The sequence below is a fragment of the Tamandua tetradactyla genome, chromosome 3 (genome assembly GCF_023851605.1).
Source record: "Tamandua tetradactyla isolate mTamTet1 chromosome 3, mTamTet1.pri, whole genome shotgun sequence".
NCBI classification, from domain to species: Eukaryota; Metazoa; Chordata; class Mammalia; order Pilosa; family Myrmecophagidae; genus Tamandua; species Tamandua tetradactyla.
In genome coordinates this window covers 53664211-53687683 of record NC_135329.1, presented here as the reverse complement: position 1 = coordinate 53687683, position 23473 = coordinate 53664211, and the positions used below count along the sequence as shown (strand labels likewise).

At 37.5% G+C, this 23473-nt stretch overlaps 2 long non-coding RNA genes across 2 annotated transcripts in view; one reads left to right on the top strand and one right to left on the bottom strand.

Moving 5' to 3' along the window:
* Nucleotides 1–13356, bottom strand: part of LOC143677296 (uncharacterized) — a 55862-nt gene extending 42506 nt beyond the window's left edge. The window contains exon 1 of the long non-coding RNA XR_013172498.1: nucleotides 13174–13356. This is a non-coding gene — a long non-coding RNA (uncharacterized LOC143677296). The remainder of the gene's footprint in view (nucleotides 1–13173) is intronic.
* Nucleotides 1–23473, top strand: part of LOC143677295 (uncharacterized) — a 177013-nt gene that overhangs the window by 73759 nt on the left and 79781 nt on the right. The gene's annotated exons all lie outside the window — the stretch shown is intronic.

Here is a 23473-nt window from a genome sequence, read left to right as displayed (position 1 = left end):
AAAGACAGGCATGCAAAAATAAAAATATATTTTTTATCTGATATAGAAAAGATGACCAAAACCACACACAATTAAAGAAATGAAAATGAGAACTTTACCATTGTTCAAAGTCCAAAGTTCAGAAATCAGAACATTTTATAACATATCAAGTTGACAAATATATGGGGAAATAAGTCAATGACTCATAAACTGTGCTTGTAAATGTAAATTGACCCAACATCCTTTTGGGATAATTTGGCATTATATATCTCATAGTTAGCCATACATTTGCGCTAAATATTCTATTTAAAATGGTAGTTTAAGAGAAAGTTTTAGTTTGGTCTTTTTCCTATTCCAGGTCAGGATCTGTTTTGTTATGTATTGATATGGGCGTCATCCAGGATGACAGAGGGTTTAGTTAATTTACAGGAACAGAAACACAAGTTACTGCTATAGAGACGTAAAAGGCACAGAATTAAACCACATCTGTTACTACCAACATAGAGACCCGTATTTGTTGTAAGGAACATTATGTATCCACACAGAAAATCAAGTTCATCTGGGCTGTGATATGTCCATACTAATTTGGACACTGCTCACGGAAATTTTTCTCCCTCTTAATAAAAAGAGAATACCTAGTTCATCTTGGATCTAAATATCCTTTTGGGCAATTATGTACAGTATAAAAGCTTTACTACTATATATATAAACGTATGTATCTTACTCATGAGTGAAATAACAGGGAGATGGTATTTTAAATACTATCCCTCTTTGTATTGGCTGTTTGTGGGTGCAGTTTTCCAGATCAGAGGGATACATTGGGCATTCCTTTAGTTTCCATCTGTTTCACGTTCTATGGTTTTTGTGATTTCTCCCAGTCTACTACAGTGACTAAAACACTGTGGACCTCCATAAGTGGTGTTACATTGTACTAGAAATTACTAAACTGAGCACATCTACTCTACAGAAACTACAAAAGTCTAAGACAAGGTGTCCCTAATCAGCTTCCAGGATGATCTCTAAGAAGCGATGAAGTTTATTTTACCAAATACTCAATTCGCATTTCCAAGGCTTGTATAGCAGTAGGTTGTAAAAGGTTATGCTGTTCCTTAAAGCATGTAATTATAAAAGCGAAAGTTAAACAAGATGTAAGCAGGTGTAAGAGAAGAAATTTCAATGTAAGTTTGAAAGAAAGAAAAGAAAACAGTTAAATTCAAATAAAATTATTATTGAAAATTATAAAAAAAGGAAGATTACATGATGGTGATTTTTTTACATCAAACAAATATAAGAAATAGTTTTGTACCCCTCCCTTTGTATTTTTGTATGCTATATGGTGGGGTCACATTTCATCATTTTTCCATGTGAGTATCCTGTTATTGCAGCACCACGAATTTTTGTTTGTTTTGCTTATTTGTTTTTTTGGGGAAGTGCATGGACCAGGAATCGAACCCAGGTCTCCCACTTGGCAGGTGAGAATTAACCACTGAACTATCCTTGCATCCCCTCATCCCCTTTCTTTTTATTTGGAGATTGTTTTAGTTTTGCCAGGCTGCTGTGACAAATCCCTTACAATGGTATGACTTGAGCAATTGGAATTTATTGGCTTATGGTTTTGAGGCTTAGAGACGAAAATCAAGGTATCAGTAAGGCAAAGCTTTCTCTATGGGGTCTGCAGTGCTCTGGTACTGGCTGCTGGGAATTGTTGCGGCTCTTTGGCTTGTGTCCTCACCATGTCATGTCACATGATACTATCCTCTCCTTTCTCTTCTGGATTCCGTTTACCTCCAGCCCTCTTCATGGCTTTCTCCAGCTATGTCTGAATTTCTTCTACTTATAAAGCATTCCAGGGACATGGATTAAGACCCACCCTCATTCAGTCAGAACTTAACTAAAATAGCATTTTCAAAGAGCTTCTACTTATAATGGGTTCAAACCTACAAGAACGTGGCTTAAGGTTAAGAGCATGTCTAACACAGGGCACGTAATTCAATCCATTACAGAGGTATATGGGAGAACGAACCACTTTTTATGTTAAACAACACGTAATTTTAATAGAGTAGGTGTCTATCTTTGAATCAGCCAATTTATATATAAATTGTTCATTAATATGCCAAATATGGATAGCCATTCTTTGCAGTTTAGCAAGGCTGTTAGCCAGGAAAGTTGAACTGAGATGTTGAGCAAAATTAGAAAAGCATTCCAGAACCACCAGATTTTATCTGATGATGGAGCATCCTTTATGTTAAAATCCCTTTTGTGGATTCTATCATCTCACACCATTTGGGTATGGTATCATAGATCTGAGAGATTGAAAGTTTTCCTTGTGTAAGGAGCCCACAACTAGCATTTAGATGTTGCCCCCCCACCCCCAATTTTTCACAGCAAACCTTTGAAGAAGTAGGTATTATTATGCTCATTTTATAGTTGAAGTGAAGGTTAGGTAAATTACCTCCCCAACATTACTCAGGGAGTGGTGAGGATAGAATTCAAAAAGAGATATTTTTGACTCTGAAACGCTTTTTTTTCCTTTTTTTTACATTTACAGAGCTGTCCCCCAGTGCAATGGAAAGTTCAAATTTTAGAAAATTAGGAAAAATATATAGGGTTCTGCAACCAATAATTTCCAGTGGATTTACTCAAGTCATTGGAGTGTATTACGATGCCATTGGCCTTACATCAATGAAGCAAAGCATTTTGTGTCCTTTTGGGTTTGCATTCACACTCCCATTTTTCTGCCTCTCCATTTACCTCCCCTATCTCATCAAGCTCAATGGATTTCAGTCCTCCAGACCTAGGCTATATGGCCCCAAATGCCTACTCCTGCCCCACATTCCAGATTCTCCCACTACACTCTGTGTTCCTGCCAGCCTAAATATTCCCACATATTTATTGGCCTCATTCCCCTTCATCAAAAAATGTTTCCCACTTTCTTTCAATGAGAACAGCTTATAAAACTGGAGCACAACATTGCAAATGGTGTATTGCCATTGACACTGAGATATATAGAGTATTCCATTACCATCCCTCATGTGATCCTTTTATAGCACTTCCCTCTACCCTCATCCCCTGCCTAACCCCAGAGAACCTCTAATCTGTCCTCTATTTCTGTAATTCTTTCATTTCAAAAGTGTTAGGTGACTAGAATCATGCATTTCTGTTAGAATTGAGGATTAGCTTTTTATTACTCAGCATAATTCTCTGGGGATACACCTATATTGTCGTGTTCATTAATAGTTTCTTCCTTTTTATTGCTGTGTCATATTCCATGGTATAGATGTATCATAGATTGTTTAAACATTCGCCCACTGAAGGACACCTGGATTGTTTACAGTTTTGGTTCTTATACATAAAGCTACTGTAAACTTTAGTATACAGTATTTTGAGAGAATATGCATTTTATTCTCTGGGACTAATGCCCATTAGTGACATTACATGTGTTTGATGGTTGAATTGTTTTAAGAAATGGCCAAATTATTTTTGCTGGGTTTTGTACCATTTTATGCTCCTACTAGTATTGTTTGAAAGATCCAGCTTCTCCATGTTCTTGACAGCATTTGTTGAGAATGGCTTTTTAAAATTTTCACCATTTAATGAGTATGTAGTGATATCTTACTGTGGTTTTATTTTGTGTTTTCCTAATGGATAATTTGAATATCTCTCCCTGGGTTTTTTTTTTTCCATTTGTATACCTTCTTCATAAAAATGTCTATTCGTGTCTTTTGTACAGTTTCTAATTGAAATATCTTTATACCATTTAGATTTGGAACTTTATACCATTTAGATTTAGATATGCTTTAGATATTCTAAAGCATAGGCTTTTTTTGGATACGTAGTTCGAAAATGTTTTCTACCAGTCTGTAGCTTATCTTTTTATTCTTTCAGTGGGGTCTTTGCAGAACAAAACCTTTTAATTTTGATGAAATCCAATTTACCAAATTTCCCTTTTATGGATTATGCTTTTGGTGTTAAGTCTAAGAACTCCTTGCCTAGACTGATATTCTGAAGATTTTCTCCTAATTTTTCTTTCTAAAAGCTTTGTAAGTTTAGATTTTTCAAATTTGTCCTGTTCATTCTAGGTCCTTTGCCTTTCTATGTAAATTCTAGAATACTCTTTTTTTACTCTAGCTGCAAAAAATCTTACTGGGATTTTAAAAGTAGTTGCATATTCATTTGGGGATAATTATCATCATTACTGAGGCAAAGTTTTCTAATCTATGAATAAGATGTGGCTATACATTAATTTACATCTCTTAAAACTAATTCCATTCATATTTTGTACTTTTCAGCAGGTAAGTCCATTATGTGTCTTAGTAGTCTTATAAGGATTCCATTTTTTAACAATTGTGAATGGTATTATAATTTTAATCTCAGTGCCTATTATTACCTGTATAGAGAAATACAAAGGTGTATTGTATTTTTTATCATGTATCCTGTGACCTTGCTGAATTCACTATTAAGTTTAGGAGTTGCTTTGGAGATTTCTTGGAATTAAAAAAAATTTTCCATATTATGCTTTTCCTCATTAATAAACTTTGCATTAGTGTGGTACCTTTGTTACAATTGATGAAAGACTATTATAATCATACTGTTAGCCATAGTCCACCATTTAAAATAGAGTTCACTGTGTTATACAGTCCTATGTTTTATCTTTTGATTTTTTCTCTAGTAACATATATATGATCTAAAAATTTCCCCTTTAGCCACATTCACACATATAATTTAGTGCTGTTAATTACACTCACAATGTTGTGATTACATCACCACCATCCATTCCCAAAACTTTACAATCTTGAGATTTTCTATGTAAATAATCAATAATAAATCAATAATAAAACCCTAGACAAGAGGGAGACTGACCTTTGTAGATAATTCATCAAGTTAATCAGATTCCTAGACATCAGCCGAAAATTACAAAGTCATACTGAGAAACAAGGAAATGCCACTTACTCCAGGGAGCAAACTAAAATTCATAAGAGATGCAGATTGTGGAACAACTTATCAAAGAAGTTCAAATAAATCCCCTAAAGCAATCCAAGGAGATGAAAGAAAATATGCATAACAAGAATAAAGATATTAAGAAGACAATGTGTGAGCATAAAGAAGTACTTAAAAGTGTAAAAAGAAACATAACAGAAATTATGGGAATGAAAGGCACAATATTAGAGATGAAAAATACACTAGACACAGACAATAGCATTTTGAATGGTCAGAAGAAAGAACCAGAGAATTAGAAGACAGCTCAATCCAAATCATATAGTCGGAAAAACAGGTAGAGAAAAGAATAGAAACATTTATGCAATGTCTCCAGGATTTGAGTGATAGCACAAAGCACACAAACATATATAATTGGATTTCAGTGTTAAAGGAGAAAGTCCCTCTCCAGATTTGTTGGTGTGTCAAATTCTGCCATGTCAATAGGATATTCCATGTAATCCAGTTAGCAGGAGCTGTGGTCCAGGGAAGGCCAGTAGCACCAGAAGATGTCAAGTCCGTGCAATCAGACATTGGGTTCAATTGTGGGCATGAGTTACCACTGAAGCTCACTGTAGAATGGCATTTGCTAGACACTATGCATGAAAAGAAAGAGGTGTGTGGGGAACAATAAACTGTAAGTGGACTAGGGTGGCTGATAGCAGAAGTAGTGACTTTAGGTCATATGGCCTCTGTCTGTACTCCCAGAGGGGAAGATAAGGGGAAAGAGGCAGAAAGAATAGTTGAGAAAGTATTGGCCAAAAATTACCCAAGTCTTATGAAAGATATAAATATACATGTCCAAGAAGCACAATGTACTTTAAACAGCAAAAATCCTAATTGACCTAGTCTGAGATACATATTAATCAGATTGTCAAATGCCAAAGAGAGAATACTGAAAGCAGCGCTAGAAAAGCAATTCACCACATACAAGGGATCTTCAATAAGACTAGGTACCAATTTCTCATCAGAAACCATGAAGGCAGTGGTATGATATATTTAAGGTACTGTGCTGGTCTGAATCTGTGGTGGACCCCCAAAAAGCCATGCTCTTTGATCCTCATTCAATATTGCTGGGTGGGAGCATTTTTTTTTTTTTTTTTTTTTTTTTAAAGACAGAGAAGGAAGGAAGGATGGAAGGAAGGAAGGGAGGAAGAAAGGGAAACATCTTTAAACATTTTCTTATTTTATTATATTTTGTTTGTTTGTTTGTTTTTTACATGGGCTGGGGCCGGGAATCGAACCGGGGTCCTCCGGCATGGCAGGCAAGCACTCTTGCCCGTTGAGCCACCGCGGCCCGCCAGGGTGGGAGCATTTTGATTGTTTCCATGAAAATGTGACCCACCCAATTGTGGGTGGTAACTTTTGATTAGATGATTTCCATGGAGGTGTGTCTCCACCACTGAAGGTGGAGTTGCTTGCTGGAATCCTTTAAAAGAGGAAACATTTTGGAGAGAGTCCCTTTTGGTAGAGCCGCATGAAAGCCAGCAGATGCCGCCATGTTCACCATGTGCCCTTCCAGCTGAGAGAAAAACGTCGAATGCTGTTGGCCTCCTTGAACCAAGGTATCTTTCCCCAGATGCCTTAAACTGGACATGTCTATAGACTTGTTTTAATTGGGACATTTTCTCGGCCTTAGAACTGTAAACTAGCAACTCATTAAATTCCCCTTGATAAAAGCCATGCCATTTCTGGTATACTGCATTCCGGTAGCTAGCAAACTAGAACAGGTACTGAAAGAGAAAAACTGCTACCCAAGAAATTCTATGTTCAGAAAAACTGTTCTTCAAAAATGGGGGATAGTTTAAAATATTCACAGATAAACACAAACAGATTTTGTCAACAAAAGATCTTCCCTACCGGAAATACTAAAAGGATTTCAACAGGTGGAAAGGAAAAGACAGAAGAAAATGGCCTGGAGTATGAAGATCCTCAATAAGATTAACTAAAGGGTAAATGGAGGTACAATAATATTGTACTCTCATATACAACTTTTTCTCTTTAATTCCTATAAGAGTCAAAATACAATTTTACATGAAAAAGGTATATTTTCAGAAAATGGACATGCAAAATATAAAAAGTTAAAGTGGGATAAAAGCAACATAATAAGGGGAAACGGATATGGGAGCAGAGGTTGTACATTCTAGAGAAGCTAAGCTGGTGTTGTTTCAAATTGGTAAGTTATAGATGTAAGTCATGCAATATAATCCCCAGGGTAACCACAAAGGAATTGTTTTAAAAATATGCAGAAATAGAAATGAGAAAGGGATTATTCAGATACATTACAAAATATGAATTGTACAGAAAAGGAGATTGCAATAAAAGGAAAGCGAAAATTAAAAAAAGATATGACATATGTTTTAATTTGTAAGCTGTCAGAATGTGATATACCAGAAATGGAACGTTTTTTTAAAAGGCTAATATGTTAAGTTGCAAGTTTACAGTTCTAAGGCCGTGAAAACATCCAAATTAAGACATCAACAAGAGATTACCTTCACTCAAGAAAGGCCGATGAAGTTTGGGGTTTCTCTCTCAGCTGGGAGGGCACATGGCCACGTCTGCTAGTTTTCTCTCCCAGTTTCCTGTTTTATGAAGCTCCCCCAGGGGTGTTTTCCTTTTTCACCTCCAAAGGACTTTGGCTGCCTGGGCTCTGTGGGTTCTGGTGGCTCTAAAGCTTTTTCCAAAATGGTTCCATCTTTAAGAGCTCCAGTAAGCTACCTCACCTTAAATAGGTGGAGTTGTATCTCCATGGAAACCATATAATCAAAAATTACCACCCACAGTTGGGTGGGTCATATCTCTGTGCAAACAATAAAAACTATTCCACCCAGCAGTACTGAATGAGGATTAAAGACATGGTTTTTCTGGAGTATGTAATAGCCTCAAACCAGCATAACATATGAGAAAACAAAAGATAACAAAGGTTGAAGTTAGAACTACCTTTACAGTAATAACAGTGACTATTAATGGATTAAACACCCCAGTCAAAAGACAGAGATTGGTAGAATGGATAAAAGACATTATCCAACTATATATTGCTTATAAGATACTCACCTCAGACCTAAAGAAATCCTACAACTCAAGAATAAAAACAAACAACCCAATTAAAAGATGAGTAAAAAGACTTGAATAAACATTTCTGCAAACAGGGTATACAAAGGCTAAAATAAAATGCACGTGAAAAGATGCTCATCATCACTAGTTATTATGGAAATGCATATCAAAATCACAAGGAGATATTTCCCACTCACTAGAATAGCTGCTATTAAAAAAAAAAAACACACCAAAAACAGAAAACTACAAGTCTTGGAGAAGATGTGGAGAAATAAGAGCATTCATTCATTGCTGGTAGGAAGAGGAAGTGGTGCAGCCGCTGTGCAAGACAGTTTGGCAGCTCCTCAGAAAACTTAGGAATTACCATATGACCTAGCACACCCACTACTGAGGTTGTAGCCAGAGGAATTGAATGCAGGGACTCGAACAGATATTTGCACATCGATGTTCCTAGTGGCATTATTGACAATTGCCGAAAGATGGAAGCCACCCAAGGGTCCATCAACTGAGGACTGGATAAACAAAATGTGGTATATGCAGACAGCAGACTATTACTCAGCTATAAAAAGAAATGAACTCCTGATGCATGCAACAACCATGGACGAACTTTGAGGACATTATGCTGAGTGAAGTTAGCCAGACACGAAAGGAAAATATTGTATGATCTCACTGGTACAAACCATTATAATATGCAAACTTAAAGAGTTAGAATCTAGAATATAGATTACCAGGGGATAGACTGGTGTTAGAGAATGGGCATTGATGCTCAGCTTGTACAGAATTTCTATTTAGGTTGATTGTAAATGATTGGGAATAGATGGTAGCACAATATTTTGAGTTTAACAGTGACAATTTATAGACGTGAATGTGGTTAAAAGAGGAAATGTTAGGTCACATATGTTACTAAATAAAAATTAAGCGATAAAACATAGGGCTGCTAACCCTATGATGGACTATGGACTATAGTTAATAGTACAAGTAAGATTGTTCTTTCATGGATTATACCAAATGTATGACACCACTACAAGGTGTTAATAATATGCTATAATATATGGGAAAAATACATACCTAATGTAAACTCTGGACAATAGTTAATAGTACTTTTTTAATAATCTTTCAATTGTAACAAAGGTAATGACTGTTAAAATAATACTCCAATTATAATAAAGTGCTGCTATTAATTGTACCACTGCAAGGGGTTGGTGGTGGGGCAGTTATACTGGAATCTTGTATTTTATGCATAATTGTTCTCTAAACCCACAAATTCTCTATTAAAAAAAAAGAACATGCCTAGATTTTTATGATATTAGCTAAGGATATTGTGACTTTGATATGGATTTTTAAATAATTATGAGTATACATGAAATTTTTTTTCATGTTAAAACTATGTATCTTACTCTCAATGTTAACAACTATTCCAATTTGTTGAGTCATCTTGTCCTTCAAGGTTTACATAAACTGTGGCATGAATGTCATCCATTTTGCTAGTTCTTGCCAGATCTGTGGAAATTTTGAGGCTGAGTATTGGGAAGTTCACATTTCTCCTAGGCCCTTCTTGCCTTGTGTCCTTGTCTCCCCTAATTTCTTGCTATGCACTATTTGTTTCACCTCTGGTATGTGTTGACCACTCTCATCCTTTCACTCTTTCAATTTACCACTGACTCATAAAAAGAATGTAGCAGGGTAGGCCACGGTGGCTCAGCAGGCAAGAATGCTTGCCTGCCATGCCAGAGGACCCGGGTTTGATTCCCGGTGCCTCCTATGTAAAAAAAAAAAAAAAATGTAGCAAACCCTACCCCAAATTTGGGAACAGTGTGGGGAACGGATGTGGGGGGAGTGGGGGGAGGCAGAAGGAGGTGGGGGGGGTGATTTCATTAGAGCCATAGCAACCCACACTAGAGCCCAGCAAAAAAAAAAAAATTAAAAATCGAGTATTACCTTTCCCTCTCCCTAAAAATCTCTTGGCTAGTCCCAACACTGGGGAAATTTCTCTAGTGGACTTTTCTATTTGGGCTCAAGCAGTCTGCTATGTTGTTCAGCTCTTCCTTCCTGGACCTCTTCTTTCCTTTTCCCTTTTCGGCTGCCTTCAATTCCCTCCCCCAAATTCCCATTCGTTTCTTCTGTAGAGCAGGCTGGCTGCGTCACCTCACCAAAAGTGAGAGCAACCTTGTCTTCCTGACCAATGCCCTAAAGGCATCGATTCCCTGAGAGAACTTTTGTTTCCACTCTTTCGGCTTTCACATCACAAAACTTCAGGGGACACCTTGCAAACATTCACAGAGAATAACATGAATAGATTATTGGGATCAATAGGTCCTTGACTCTTTGACTATTAAAATATGCCTTGAAACTACTTTTTCCCCTTGATTTATAATGTTTGCTGTTACACTAGTGTATGAAAACATCTATGCATATAAAATTTGCATTTGAAGTTGAATATATAATTTTTCTCTTACATGTCTTTTTATTATTAAGGCCTTTGTCTTCAGGTTATAAATTACTACTAAGATTTTCTTCTAGCACATTTATTTTATTTTATTTTTAACATAGTTTTATTCTCTAACTTGTGATCCTCTTGGAAAATTTTTGAGTTAAGAAGGGAGATAGAGAATCTGCTTCCCCTCCCACCTGCTTACTAGACCATCTGACATAATTTACTGATGAAAGAATCATTTTTCATTGATTTAAAATGCCACCTTTCATCACAACCTAAATTCCTATTTATACATAACTCTATCTGGATTCAAGCTTAATATCAAATTCACATCTGAACCCCCACCCCGCTTCTACTCTTGTTTCTTTATATGTTGCCGGTTGCATCCTTCATTAACACCTTTACTCTAACATCCTCCCAACATGAATCTGCTGAAAAAGGAGATGACTATCTACAACCCCCACTCCAGAATAACTTCATTTTATCCCTGTTAGTATAAATGCCTTATCTTGTGGCCTCAAGCCACTAGATGACCAGAGCTGTATGTGATTTAAGAGTCATCCTTGTCAAGCCCCATGATGCCACAGTAAGGAAATTGAGACCCTAAAAATTAAGCAACTGGCTTGTTGGCACACAGGAAGTCAGCAGCAGAACTGAGCTCTCAAGTCAAGTTTCTGCTTCCTAAAACTTGCATTTTGCCTCTCCCCTTCTTGTTTCTACCACATCGCATCTATCTGTGCCTCTCTGTTAATGAATTGAATCGTGTCTCCTAAGAAAATATGTTCAAATCCTAAATTTAGGTCTGGTGAATGTGAGCCTATTAAAAAATAGCATTTTTTGAAGTTGTTATTAGTTAAGATGAAGCCAAAATGAGCTAAGGTGGGCCCTAATCCAATATGACAGGTGTCCTTATAAGAAGGGGGAAATTGGACAGAGAAAACTAGAGAGAAGACAACCATGTGACAGAGGCAAAGATTATGCTGGGGGTTGCCAGGAAGCCCCCACCAGAAAACCCTACAGACCTCAGAGGAGTAGGGCCCTGCAGATACCTTGATCTTAGATTTGTAGCATCCCAAACAGCCAGGCAGTACCGTGAAGCCATCCAGTTTGACGGACTTGGTTAGGCAGACCTAGGACACTAACGCATCCTGTGATTTCCTTTCCCTAATTGTGCCTGTCCCATTAGCCCTGTCCCCCTCAGTCTATCCTATACAGGCCTCCTAAAATTATCTTGGTAAAACAGTCGCAGGGAAGAAGAGAGAACATTTTGCCTGTATGAAAAACTCTACCCATCACAGCTCCTTGGACCTTTGCCTCAGATAAGCAGTGAACACCCAGACCAGGGATCAGCCCAGCTGGAGAGACTGGCTGACAAGTGTGACTTAAGGTCAGGGAGGCGCATTCTGCCCAGTCCCCGTGTAGAGCCCCCAGGGATCCCGCACTGTTCAGTTATGTGGTTGTCACAGTAAATGGTGGTGATACCAGGCTCAGAAAGCACTGCCCAATTTTAAGGCTAGTGGAAATAGCAGAACAGAGTAAAGCAGATAGCCTTGGGTTGTTTGTGCAAAACAAGGTCTATTTGGTGCTATGTGAGTTGTGAGAAAAGCAGAACAGGATATGAAAACATGTGAATAATGATACATCTTTATGTTTAAGAGAAAGGAGATAGAAATGGTGTGGCAGGAAGGAGCTGGCTTGATGTCTATGAATGCTGATATGGGGGTTGGAAAGGATGAGATTCTTCAGTGGAAAAATACCAGATCTGAAATGTACTTCATTTCCAGGCTGTAGAGGGGTGGTTCCTACTCTTATCCTGAGGGAAAATGCTGGGTACTGATGTTGTTATATAAAGGATTTTTCAAATTGCATCCTAGGGCATATTTCTTGTGATTCCCTGACTCCCCAGGCCTTGGCTGGGATAGACGTGGGGTGGTCTTGGCAGTGGGCATGAGCAGCTGTGGCGTGGCGCATCCCCACAGTTCTTTAGGCAGGCCCCAGCAGGCCTTACCAGCAAAAGTTGCTTGGTACAGGAGAAGAAGACAGAGTGGTTAATACTGGTGTCTGGCAGGACTTATTTTAAAGCCCGTGTAGGAATCCCTGAGGTCTTCCAGAAATTACAAACAAAATTTTTCAGAGGGATATAATTTCTGATTTGTTGGGTAGAGGCAACGGCCCATAAGAAGTGAATTTTGCTCATAACGTGACACCACTTTTCTTCTTCTTGGCCCATTTTTATGTCTCATTGGTGTGGCTAGGGAAACCTTGGGTTCCATTTATTTTCCCACGTTGCTTTGGAAGCTATGAATATGCAGAGCATATTATTTTAGCTGTGAGTGTGGGAGGATTTGCACTATTCAAAATATGTTACCCTTGCCCCCAAATATGCAGCCTGTACTTTTTCAAGGCAGAGGTCTGTCAAGAAAGGGAGTGGAAAAGAATTGTGGGAAAGCTTGATAATAGTTCCTGACCATGCCATGAAAGCTGATTCCCATGGAAATCAGCCAAATTTTATAACAGAGACAAGGAACAGGTATTTAGATGCCCATAATTCTAAAAAGAATGACCAGATACCAATTGTCATTAGTTCGATTTTTTAAGAGCACACCACTGTATGAATATTAACAAATGGGAATATTAACTAAAAATAGTTACTTCTCACAGTAAATGTTTCCCCTATAAAACCACAACACTCTTAGAGCTCTTTCCCTGGAGTGAAGAAAACAGAAACTCACCTCGACCCAAATGCTTAGAGGGAGAAGATGCACGGCAGTCTTCGGCTGGTTTATCGTTTTGGTTTGTGGGTCTCCACCATTTCAATCATTAATCTGTGATATTGGCAGGAACTCACCCACTGGAGTGCTAAATGGCTGGTTAACTCAAGCAGCATCTCAGGAAGACGTAGTCATTTTGTTTAGGTTGGGGAAACCCCAAAGAAGATAGCTCTAAGTGCCAGAGACAGCAAGTCTTGCCTTCTCCGTGGCTAACTGCATGACCTTGGGCTTCTTTGAACTTCAATCCCTTATTTCTAAAAATGGAGATAAAGCAAGATTCATTGTAGGCTCACTGCTCAGAATAAAACATACATGCACCCAACTGCTCAAATTGACCCCTACCCACTCCCCCCACATATATGCGTAGTCAGCTCAGCACTATAACTGGTACACAGTCAAACCTTAAGGCATAGTTTTACTGTTTTGGGTTTATAAAAACAGCAGCTATTTCAGGGTAGCTGTGAACTATGCAATGAATGCGATGTTTCAAAGGAGACGTTTTGAAATTGCAGGACTTCAATTTGGAGGCACTAGATTTGGAGGTAGCAGAAATCGGAGATTCTAGATTTTGAATTATTTTTTAGGATATTTGAATCCAGGAGCTAGAAAGTTAACATCCATTCTATATTAGAGGTAATCACCTGATAATATATAAACTACTATAAATAGTAAAGAAAAGTGCTGCGTGTGGCTTTTCCATTTTTTTTTATTAATAGTATCAGATGCCACAGTAATGGCATTTAGTAAATTATAATGCTCCAATTAAATTATAGTCCTGCAGCAAAGAGTTGTGAATTCAATTATGCTATTTAGCTTCTAGCTATCCGTGTATTGCACAAAATCTACCAAGGATAGCAATCGCTTCAAATTTGAATAAAGAAAAGGACATATTGGGTAAAACCCAAGTTAATAAAGAGAAGCTCAATAAAGTCCATTAGCCCAGTCACGGGAACCACGATCTGCTGCCAAGGGACTGCTCAGAGATTTTCTGTCCTACAGAGATAATCTTATGCATTGTTCCTTCTTTCCAGTTCAGCTATCCAGTTGCCCAGAAAGAAAGAGGAGGCTGTGCCTCCCCACCAAATCCTACGTGGGAAGTTTTGCTAAAGGTACGTACCACTGGAGAGAAGGAGGCTGAATTTACTGAGCTTGAGTGCAAACCTGCCAGGGAATCTCATGGGCAAGTCAACACTTGGGGAATGTAGACTCCAGTTAGGAACAGGAATTATGAGCGTTAGCTTTCAGAGATTCAGGTTTCTTTGGGAGAGAGCATCTGCATTATACGGTTTTCCTGGGGACAGCTAAAAATCCACGGTGGACAAAGGGGTCTTGGAAACAGGGTCAGAGGCAGTAGGTAATATTTGCATGTGTTAAGCAAGTGATTGTCTGGGAATTGCAAGCTCTTCATAAGAGGGCGAGAGAATGAGGTGAAGAGAAAAAGAGTCCACGTGGGAAGAAATGAAATGTCGTTACTGAAAGAAATATAACTGGAAAGAAGAACTTGGTCTGTAGGTTTTAGGACAGAAAAACAAGAAGCACTTGATAGAGTAGAAATACCCTGTGCTGTGGAGTTGTACTCAATCCCAGGTTCAGATTCCAGGTTCAATCCCAGCTTCGCTACTCACAAGTGGTATAACCTTGGGCCAGAACAACATCTGCACGTGCAAATGGAAATAACTACCCTTTCATATTTGTCTTGAGAATTATAAATAATCTGTAGAAAGTATCTTGGCCCAAGATAAATGTGCAATAAAAGAGAAACGGATTTCTGGAGCCAAAATGCATTGCTTTGTATTTTGACTCTTGACTAGCTATGTGATTTTGAACAAGCTCTTTAACTTCTTTGTGCTTCAGTCTCCTCATATAAACTAGGCAAATAATAGTATTTACTTCAGAGTGTAGATGTGAAGATTAAATGAGTCAATGCCTGTAATATACTTAGAACAGTGCCTACCATCTAATAATATTGCTGTAAGTCTTGGTTATTATTGTGATTAGGTAATGTCATTGTTATTATTCCTTGAGAACTATATATGGTCTTGAGGGAATGATGTGTAGAGGGATCAGAGAAGGGGTGGATGCTGAGAGGAAGTAAGGAGTTATCTTCATTTGATAGCATAAGGTGTCATTGAGTCCTTTTCTGCATGACAGAGGTGCCATGAGAACCAGGCATTCTGGAATTCCGAGCTAACCCAAGGAGGACCACTGCCCCGGAGAGAAAATAAACTTTTCTCCATTAAGCCATTGCTATGTTGGCATTGGATTTTTCTTGTAACCAAAGCTTAAAGTGATCTACTTGATAGAATATGGTTTACAAGTGAATATACAAACATTTAAAAAGTGGTCATTTGGAATTCATACACATTTTCTAAGAGGAAGTCGTGCTGAAGAAATGCCTTTAATTTTGATGCAACTGTTAGACTAGCAAAATTGGAAAATATTGTTCATGTTGTTACCTCGCATTCATTCAAGGCTTTGCTCTAATATTTTATTACTAAATTCTTATGTGCAAGAAGGAAAAACACGAGTTGAGTGACACAAGGGTCAGATGCGTTTTTTAAAATTTTATGTTATTGTGAAATGCAACATATATACAAAGATACAATAAATTTCCAAGTACACTTTAACAAGTAGTTTTGTAGAACAGCTTTTAAAATTTGGTAAGGTTTTTTCCTCCTAGCTGCTCCAAGACATTGGAGGCCAACAGAAATATCAATATAAAGATTCAGCAGTCATACTCATTTGTTAAATCCTTTCTTCTCTGTTATACTCCTTCTTCTCTTTAAATAACATATGTACATAAAAGCAGTAAATTTCAAAGTATATCACAATAATTTGTTTGTAGGACAGGTTTCAGAGTTTGGGATGGATTACAATTCCCCAATTTTAGGTTTTTATTTCTAGGCGTATTTTTAACATATTGCCTAACGTATTAAAATGGATGTGAACAAAGTATCGCAGCGTCTGTTCTTTGCCTGTATCTTCCAGCAGCTCAATCACATGGCATCAAGGAAGGCATTAGAAGCCATTCTTACTAGGTTTTTAGATTACAACAAATGGAACGGATAGAACTAGGATTTAAAATAATTTTGCTAAATGCCGAAAATCAATGAGATTGAATTCAAACTGAATTCAATTAGTTGTGTCCAGTTGTGTCCCAGTTGTGTATTGTCCCTTTAAATTTAATTACATAACCCAAAATCTCCATTGTCATTCTACACAGTGTTACTTATTATTTCAAAAGATCTATAACCACGTAAATGTTCAAGAGTAGGGGGATAGCTAAGTAAATGGTGATTTACATCTCCAAAGAATGTTTAATGGCACAGGGAATGCCAAAGATAAAATATTAAATTAAAACTAAGCTAAATACAAAACCATATACAAAGCGATCTCAGTGTGGCTTTAAAGGAAATGAAATAGTACCATATGCATTTTTCTTCTCTCTTTCTTTTTTGCATTTTCAATGAATTTTTATATCAGCAGGCATTTTTTTTAACCAGAATAACAGACTTAAAAAAAGCAAGAGAAGTTTTTATAATGACGTTAAGGTTAGAGGGGAAACTCGCATAAACCTTAACACCTTGGCTGGGTTTATCATGGCCATGATGATATAAGAAATGTGGGGTCTTTGAAATTTTACTGGTGCTGCTGTTGGAGTTATTTCTAGCTCTGATATATGAGCTCATATTTCAGTGTGGTTTAAGTTGTTTTCCAGAAAACTATATTATGAGACCTATCTTCCAGACTGATTTAACCTGGCAGTACTTGGGGACAGTAGCATTCAATTACATTTTCTGTCTAAACAAAACCATTGTTTTCCTGACATGTGGTATCCTTAAATATGCATGCCTTTTAAGAACATCCACTTAAACATTTATTTTGCCCTAGATGAAATGAGCAGGCACCTGAATTTCAAATGTATTTAAAAAGTATCCTTTCAGTGTCTGTGAAAAGAGTGTTTTTATTAGTTTTTGTTACTGTTGTTGTTCTATTTGATTCTAATGCTACATTTGCTGTATCTTTTCTTACATTAATAAAAGAGTTAAATACTTTATCTTAAACTATAGCTCAGAGCTTGCTGAAAGATTGCATACTTTGTAGCATCTTTTTTTTAACATTTGTTATTGTGAAATATAACATATATACAAAAAAGCAATAAATATCAAAGTACATTTTAATGGTTAGTTATAGAACAGAAAATAGCCTACTTTCTACTCTGCTTGTCTTAGCTCCTGCTGTTTAATCTTCCCAACTTTAAAACAGGAGAAATTAAGGCACAACAAGTTCCATGATTATTCTATTTTTTCCCATGTGTCATTATACTTTGCATTCACTGAACTATGTTGCATTGGAAACATATATGTAAAAGGTAGGTGAGATAGTTTTATAATTCTGTTTCTCAGGAACCTGCTTCCATTTAAATTTGGAACTTTTCCCTCCCAACCTTATAAATGTTTACTTCATTTTCTGTAATAAAATGCATTTGGGGAAATGCATTTTGATTTTTAGAATTTTGCCTGACCTAAGTCCTTACTGCTGTGTTGTATGCAGTGCTCCATTTGAGATTGCCTCACCTCATGATTTGAAATAAAAGACCCTTGAAATAAAAGACCCATGATTAATAAAAGACCCTTGATTAATAAAAGACCCTTGATTAATAAAAGACCCTTGATTAATTATATATTAATGAAATAAAAGACCCTGTATATATCTGTTACATATATACAGGTATATATAAAATGGGTACATAATGAGGTATGGTGAAAAATATATCTGGGGAGAAGCATCCTCTGGATTGTCTCAAATACTATCTGATTTCATTCATTCACACATTCATTCCTTCTTTGGTCTGTCTATGTATTTGAAACATGATTATTGAATGCCTCCCATGTCCCAGGCCCTTGCTGCCCGAAATCATTTGTTAGCTCTTGAAATCCTGATCTTTTTCACTATTATTCTTGAGTGTTTGGAAGTGCTGAATTACACTGCTGAACTGTTTGTCACAATATTACTGCTAGTGTATTGTAAAAATTACAGTGTGTTCATTGTTCTCTTTCCCTGTACTAATTTCCTTCCTTACAGCTGATGGTGAATTAAAGCAGATGCTGACGGAAGGGGCAGGCTGCAACCTTAGCAGTCACACGCAGGAACAGAGGGGGTGTTGGATCCGATTCCATGGGGACATATCTGAGATACTTTCTATTGTGCATTTGGCACAAAGTACTCTTTCCTGAGAATGAAAAGCTAAACAAAACAACACGCCCCCCCTCCCCCAACACACACACACACACACACACACGGGTCAAGGATTTGAGGTTCCTTTGATTTGGGTTGCTATCTGGGAACCAGAGAAAGCAAGATAAGGGAGCGCTCCTTAAGTGAAGATGTGCACGTTTGTGTATCTGGTTAATTTGTGCATCTTTAGGAAAATGATTTACCATCTAAAGGAAGTCATGATTTTAAAATCTTAGGTAAAAATTCTTTGGTGCTATGTAGCAAAATGGCCCTTGGGTCATCTGCTGAGTTCCTGCATTTTCATCTTTGCACCCTTCTGCTCCTGAGCAGCCTCCAAAGTGTTGATTGTCTGTTGAATCCGGTGAGACTTTCAATTTCCAGCTAATTGTTGTGGGGATGAGAAAATATGCCATCCATTCATTTATAGTGGCTCTTTATACTGTAACAAAATAGAGCAGCATGTAGAGGCAAGGTGAAAATTTCACAGCAGCGTAATTTCCATTGTGCCCCTTGCACTGTATTTGGTAGCATAAATTTAAAAGTCCTAAGTCTTAGGAAAGAAAGGTTTATGTAAGCTTCTTGGGATATATCTCTTTGTCTTATTACATGTGAACTAATTTGAAGTAACCGAGAGGTTAAAATAGCCTCAGAATTAGAAAAATAGACAATTTTATTTTTGTTCTTGCCAATGGGCCATACAAACCTATATATATATATATATATTTTTTTTTTTTTTGCATAGACAGGCTCCGGGAATCCAACCTGGGTCTTTGGCATGGCAGGCAAGAACTCTGCCACTGAGCCACTGTTGCCTGCCCTTTATGTGATTCTTAATGAGATTTTTATTGCTTTACTTGGAAAAATATGGTGTCCCAGTGACAAAAATTTGGAACCTATATGAACATAATTTTAAAAGCAAAAATTACCCTGACCTTCCTCCTAGACATAATCACTGTTTTGTATGTATTTATATATAAACACAGACATACATACAGTTTCATAAATAAAACACATAATTTTATATGGATAATACAGTCTTAACTGCTTATATTTATAGAGAACTTTATGTTATTTCCACTTTCATCACAGGAATTTTTCTGTATCATTTTAAACTTGTTCAGCTCGTTTCAAGAACCTCATTTTAGTGGTTGTATAATATTCCATTGTACCTTCACAATGGCTGTTGTTTTTCTATGTGAAAATTCTCTTTTGTTGTAAAATAATAGTCTGTTATTCTTTCTGCTTGCAGCAGCAGCATACAACCATAGAAAGTATTTGTTAGAACAAATTGCTGTGCTAAAAACAACAACAAAAAAATCCAGAGATTCTGGCCAGCAGTAAGTCTCATGTGCACCCACTCTCATCCAAAACTAGAAAGAGTTAACATATGTGCTGTCACCACGAGCACTAGTGTGGGAAGAAAAGCCATTCTCCCAGTTAACTGTTTTTAAATCATACCCGTAATTCTGCTAGAAACGAATGTCAGGCCAAGACAGAGCGTTTCTATATTCTAATGAATACAGCAATAGGATTATAAACAAGAAAAACTGGAGCGCAGAAAACCGAAAGGAGAGAGAAAGGGATTCAATTAGATCATATCTATCTATGTACACTCTTTGACAACAAAGAAAGTGCTGTAATTTTCTAACTACGTACAAAGAAACCATTCTCACTTTGTATAATATGTTTTCACTCATAGACGTTATATAAAACCTGGTAACTTAAAAGAAGAAACTATACGAATATTTCTGGTTTGGATTTTTAACTGCTTTTAAAGAATGACTAAGCCATTTTGAATTCACAAATGTAGCTCACTCGTGTCTACAATAGATGGATGCATGACCTATACCATTTGCTGGGCTTTACTGATTATCTGTATTTCCAAAATTAGAACATCTCTGTCTAGACCTACTGACGTGTGTTAAGCCCAAAGTGTGCTCTTGGTCTGCGAGAGTCTTCCCTGCAAGAAGTGCCATCTTCATTGAGGCTGGGGAGACACATTTAATCTTGGTGCTGTTTGCAGACAGCCTTTAAAAAGCTGTCCTGAGAATACATCTTTGCCAGTAGTTTAGTGTGTCAAACCGAGGACAAGAATTTTGCTCTATTCTTAAAATGTGACTATTTGTGTCTTGGGGATATTGGCCAACAAGAAGGCAGGCGGGAGGCCATGGAAACATTGGAGCTGGACTTCAGCAGCCTCACAGGGATTCTGCAAGGGCCACATAACTGGGAAAGAACTGTAAGAGTTAGTCCAGCCCAGGGATGACCATTTGGAGCTTAACGAGATTTCCCCTGGGTGGACAAGATGACTATAAGAATTCTTTGTTGACTTAAAAATGGTTGTGCAATGATTATTTTTTTTTTCTGAAAAAAATAATAAAATCCTGAGGAAAGGTAGGGGACAGGGACTTGTTGAGGGGAGGAGATGTGAAGAACATAAACAAACTGTTTTTCTCACTGGGACCTGAACTGGTGAGATTAGAGTTATATAAAATCTGGTATCCTGGAAACTTTGTGTGCTTTTATTAAGGGAAAAAGGAAAAGTTCTTCGTATCCCTGTTTTGTGCATTACCCAGTCAGAGAAGAATGCAGAGGATTAGGGAAAACCCCATGTTGAGTTGCATGGGGTGATGCTTCCAGTCTGACATGCTTGGTATGGCCCTCAGCAAACCAAACATACCTGCAAGCCAGTGGGCTCTGGGGCCTGCATGTCAGACGACCCCTGCTGCACAACTCGGGACTTCTTTCTGCGAGCAGAGAAATCTGAGGCGAGGATAATTTATGGCATGCTCTTGGAGATTCCCTTAAATAGAAAAGACCAGCCGTTCATCTTTTCTCAACGTGTTCGGTCATCGTCCATGCTCCTCGCTGATGTATGCAGAAAATACAGACCTATGGAAAAAAAATGTCTGAGAGAGATTTGGGCTTAAACACAATGGCCAGATTAGCACAAGGACCCGGATGGCTTCATCATAACACCTCCCGCTCAGAAAGATTTCAGGGTTCAAGTGGAATAATGGATATGGAAACACCTACCTCAGTAGCTGGCCCTTAGCTGACCCTCAGTCGATGTTCATTTCCTTCTCCAGACTTTAAATTTGACCACCAATACATTTTTTAGTATATTAAAGAAGTACTCATTAAATAATAAATCCAGGGTAATAATTCGCTTAAAATGCATAATAAACTATGATTTATGCATAGTCTTGATTTGAAACTGAGAATTATATTAAATTTTAACTTGGGATAAAATTAAAATTAATTAAATTCCTCAGTGTACACTGGGTAGATATTGAAAAATGCCCGGAGTGGATATCAGAACATTAAAATATTAACAATGACTAACATATAACTTGATAATGGAGACTTGGCTATTATCAGGTACTCTGACTACATCACTTGTGGTAGCCCATTGATTTAAAGCAACACTGTGGCATGAGAAGGTACTGAAGTAAATTAGATTCACTTGAAGTTTTACAGATTTTTTGGGAGGTAGCACATATATAAATATATTTTATTGGTATTTTAAAATCAGAATCTAATTGGGCTTTACTAAAGGGTGGTCTGAGGGGTTAAAATTATTTTCTGAAGTGACTTAAGTCATCTGGATCCACATCTGTTTTCTTTGTAGCCGTAAATATTTTGAGGGCTATGTTGGGCAACCAAAAGATGAATTTGAAAGAGCATTTGTGCTCAGATGGAGAGGGTGAATTGTGTGAAGAAAAGATTTAGAATGCAGGGCCAAACTTTCTATGGAACACACGCCAAGCAAGAGCTTGGGAAGAGGTTTTTATCAGGGTAAGACTAGGGAGTATGGAAATGAGGGATGTAACGCACTAAAGGGGACCTTTAATTCACCATCCCTGGGCTGTAGTTGAGTTTCCCTCTTTGAGGATTGAAGATGAACTGGCCAACTCATTTATTCTCTCCCATCTACTCCCAACTTCATTCCTGGGGACAAGACCCACCTAATGTGGTTCCGTCGCCCTGGCCCAAGGGGGGACTGGAATTGTGGTTCAGGGCTCTATCATCTTAAGCATGTTACTTGTACTTCTTTGGCATGGGTTTCTTCATTGGTAAATGCAAGTGCTGGACAGCTGATTTCAGGGATTGGTCTGTTACAGAGTCGTGATTTTTGGGAAGGCATGCATGGGTAGCACCTGGCTGAGGCTGGCATTTGGCTAAAGAGGCAAGAAAAGGAATCTATAAACCCACTGCCTTAGCTTCATTTATGGCTCATGTCACTGGTTGAGTCAATCAAAGCAAACACAGGAAAAGTCCAGAGAGTTTTGTTTTTTTTTTTGTATGCTGTATGGCAGGGGTCACATTTCATTCTTTTTCCAAGTGAGTATCCCCTTATTGAAGCACCAATTGTTGAATTTTTGTTTTCTTTGATTTTTGTTTGTTTGTTTGCTTGTTTGTGAAATGCGTGGGCCAGGAATTGAAACCAGGTCTCCCGCATGGCGAGATTTCTACCACTGAACTACTCTCACCAACACCCCTCCCGCACCACTAGAGAGTTTTTACTGTTACGTTTTTTAATGCTAAACTCAAGTGAAAATGGATGACAGAATCTACCACATTTAAATATCGACTTGGGTTGTAAATATTTTTTCGCCAGTTAAAATATTTGGAAATTCATCAACTTAGAGTTCATATTTCCTTTAGTTAGAAAGAAGGAAAACAATTAGTATTTTTAAAGTGCCTATGATTTTCCAGATCTTGTGTTCAGCAATTTAAAATATGTTACTTTTCATGTCAAAGGAATGGGTGGTGGAGTGAGGGGTGATTTTAGGAACTCAATGTTATCTCATATTGATTCCCAGTTTCTCATTGAAAACTCAAGTCAGGTGTTTGAGGAATTCAAGGACAAAAGGGTAAGTGGTTATAGTTTGAGAGAAATTGTTGGGGAGGGAGAAAAAAGGTAAATCACAGTTTCAGTGTATCTCGGAGGACAACAGCAAAGAAAAACACATACGAAGGGCTCTAAGAACACAAAAGAAGTGATGATTAATTGGTCCGA